At 35.7% G+C, this 3,593-nt stretch overlaps 1 long non-coding RNA gene across 1 annotated transcript; it reads left to right on the forward strand.

Moving 5' to 3' along the window:
- Positions 1-205: 205 nt before the first annotated feature.
- On the forward strand, positions 206-2,018 carry LOC134439652 (uncharacterized). Its single transcript, XR_010032812.1, has 2 exons — positions 206-445; positions 1,560-2,018. It is a non-coding gene; the product is annotated as an uncharacterized LOC134439652 (long non-coding RNA).
- Positions 2,019-3,593: the final 1,575 nt, after the last annotated feature.

A 3,593-nucleotide genomic window follows, 5' to 3' on the forward strand; every position in this document is an offset into this window, starting at 1 on the left:
CCCAGTTGACAAATGCATATTAAAAACGTATTAGTTGATTAAATAGCATAAATAGTAAAATGGGATAATAAATAGTGATAATACTGATAAGGCAATTCATGAATGAAGGTTTGGTATCGTTAAAAACACGATTAACATAGCAGGACTTTTACTGTGACAGTTACGTTATGGGACTTTTATTTTGACATGCGTTTCCACGCATTCAGCTTTTCCGTGGAGCCGTTCCAGTCAGTTGAGCTGAGAAGAGCTCGAAAGCTGAAGGAAAGATTTCGTTTCTTCTGCTCCACCTTGGAGCTAGATATTGATAGAAAATTAATTCTAAGTTAAAGATACCTACTTCTAAGTTTCATTTTGGACCACCGAGCGACCTGCTCTGTAAATCTTTTGTGTTTTGAAGAGCAAGAAGCTGCGCTTCGTCGTGTATTGTTTCTGTTGAATCGTCTCGGTAAGGCAACCACCTGTATTTTCCCTAAGGATGTAACTTGAGTGTTTTTGCTTATCACTGTGAAATACTTCGGTGAAACCTCAGAATTGTATTTTGTTTTGTTAATACTTGTTGTGTTTAGTGTGAAAAGGGTATATTTTGGTTGAATTGAGTATAAGTTTAAAGCTTGGAATGAGCGGCCTGTAATTCACATGCTTGTGATCACGCACCCAGCAAGTGCGAGGGGAGAGGTCTGAACAAGTCCTCCTGATCATTACTGTGCTCGGCAATATCTGTGTGTAATTCCCGCGGTTTCAGTACCGAGTGATGTTTTTCATAGTATGCATCCTGTTATTTGATAATGGTTATGTAACTGAATGGTATGCAATGCTTTTCAGTATAAGTGAAGTGTATGCGGTTTGCATATATTTTCCTTTGAGAAGATTGATATTAATGTTGTACAACCAGAGGTGGAAAGAGTACCGAAAATTGTAGGCCTACTCAAGTAAAAGTAGGCTATCTTTAGGCTACTTTGCCTAAATCCTGCTCGAGTAAAAGTAAAAGTAGGCCTATCTAAAAATCTACTCAAGTAAAAGTAAAAAGTACTTCACTTAAAAATGCAATTTGAGTAAAAATACTTAGTTACATTTAATTAGCTTTTCTAGACAATGTAATGTTTCTTTTTCTTGAATATCGTCCTCCATAACCTCTATCTCTTGCTTGGCACCAGCCATCATCCAATACATTGATCCAAGATAGTACAATAGTGAAAATGCTGTGTGCCATCCTGCATCATCTTTCTTTTCCGGCAGATTGTGGCATTATTTTGCGTGGCATTTTGTCTATTTTTTTACTCAGTACTCAGGCCAGGTTCCAGTGTAATTGAGTTAACAACTTGGGTCAAAATGTACTCAAGTACTAGTAAAAGTATTAATTTTAAAAACTACTTAAAAAGTTCAAAGTACTCATAAATGCTACTCAAGTACAATACTTGAGTAAATGTAATTAGTTACTTTCCACCCCTGTGTAGGCCTACAACTACTTTAAGTTTAAACTGTTTGAACTGATATTTGATAAGAAATGTGAACATTGTCCTGTGTACATGTGTAGCTTAACTAAGGGTATGGTTACACAGGTGAAGTTTTTTGGACCTGGATTCCGCTGTGGATTGATGACTGCGTTTGATGGCGAGCCACCCACCCCATTGAGTCGGATCCTGTCCTGTGTCATTGTACATGGCGCATGTGGTAGGGTTGTGACCTGCCTGTGTCACAACAACACTGACTGACTGACTTGAGTTGTTACTTTAACGGTTTACAAACTGAACTAAGGCCTTGAACTGAACGGAACTACTATAAAGGAACTGCATTTTCTTTTTTTTTTTCTTGAACAACTGAAAGGAACTCTTTTCTCTTTGAGGATTTAAAGGACTGATTTAAAGGACTGTTCCCAACTTTTGGAAAATAGACAATTACTCACTTTTGAAGGACAATTCATTTTATTTTATTTTAAAGGGTCAATTCTTTTCTTTTATTTTGGGAATATGTACATATTTTCTACCTTGCAATTCATAACTAAAGAAAGAAAAAAAGTATATCCTTGTGTGGTGTCTTTTAATTGCACTTATCTTTTTGCACTCTCCCAGAGCCTAGTGTCTTTATTCTCTAGCTATTGAACCTGGCCTATCATCGACGTGTACATACCTAGTAGTGGGTTACATTCATACTAGTATATATTAGTTTATTACCTAAACATAATAAAATTTGGCAATAAGCAGCACAGTTCCAATGAGCAGCATAGTTGCAATACTGTCGTTTGCCACAATATACAATAAAAAAAAAATGATTTCCACAATAATGCTTTGATTTGCTTTTGATGTATTTTATTCCCTTCTTTACCTGGTAAATGAATATCTGTAACTCGGTAACAGTGCAGAAACCTACCATGTACTTACATGATATATAACAAGTTTATTTTCTTGGTAAGAAATTGGTAATACTTTGGTAAGAGCGTTCGCTTTACTTTACAGTACAGTTTCCCCTTCTTTACCTAGTAACTGAATATCTGTAACTCGGTAACAGTGCAGAAACTTACCATGTACTTACATGATACATGAAATAAGTATAATTGCTTGGTAAGAAATTGGTAATACTTTGGTAAGAGCGTTCGCTTTACTTTACAGTAGTTTCCCCTTCTTTACCTGGTAACTGAATATCTGTAACTCGGTAACAGTGCAGAAACTTACCATGTACTTACATGATACATGAAATAAGTATAATTGCTTGGTAAGAAATTGGTAATACTTTGGTAAGAGCGTTCGCTTTACTTTACAGTACAGTTTCCCCTTCTTTACCTGGTAACTGAATATCTGTTACTTGGTAACAGTGCAGATACTTACCATGTACTTACATGATATATAACAAGTTTATTTTCTTGGTAAGAAATTGGTAATACTTTGGTAAGAGCATTCGCTTTACTTTACAGTACAGTTTCCCCTTCTTTACCTGGTAACTGAATATCTGTTACCCGGTAACAGTGCAGAAACTTACCATGTACTTACATGATACATGAAATAAGTATAATTGCTTGGTAAGAAATTGGTAATACTTTGGTAAGAGTGTTCGCTTTACTTTACAGTACAGTTTCCCCTTCTTTACCTGGTAACTGAATATCTGTTACTTGGTAACAGTGCAGATACTTACCATAGCAAGTTTATTTTCTTGGTAAGAAATTGGTAATACTTTGGTAAGAGCGTTCGCTTTACTTTACAGTACAGTTTCCCCTTCTTTACCTAGTAACTGAATATCTGTAACTCGGTAACAGTGCAGAAACTTACCATGTACTTACATTATTTATGAAACAAGTTTAATTACTTGGTAAGAAATTGGTAATACTTTGGTAAGAGCATTCGCTTTACTTTACAGTACAGTTTCCCCTTTTTTACCTGGTAAATAAATATATGTTACTTGGTAACAGTGCAGAAACCTACCATGTACTTACCAAACACTTTTGACTCAACGGCTACAAGAATGAAGATAAAGCCCATGGCAATGTGTGACATCAGCAATTGTTTTGTCAGGTAAGTACCACATTTACCCATGCAATAAATGGGTATGTATGGTGATAAACACAGTAACTACAATGAAATACTGTTCCTTGTAAGTTCTGA

Source organism: Engraulis encrasicolus, chromosome 23, assembly GCF_034702125.1.
Source record: "Engraulis encrasicolus isolate BLACKSEA-1 chromosome 23, IST_EnEncr_1.0, whole genome shotgun sequence".
Taxonomy (NCBI): Eukaryota; Metazoa; Chordata; class Actinopteri; order Clupeiformes; family Engraulidae; genus Engraulis; species Engraulis encrasicolus.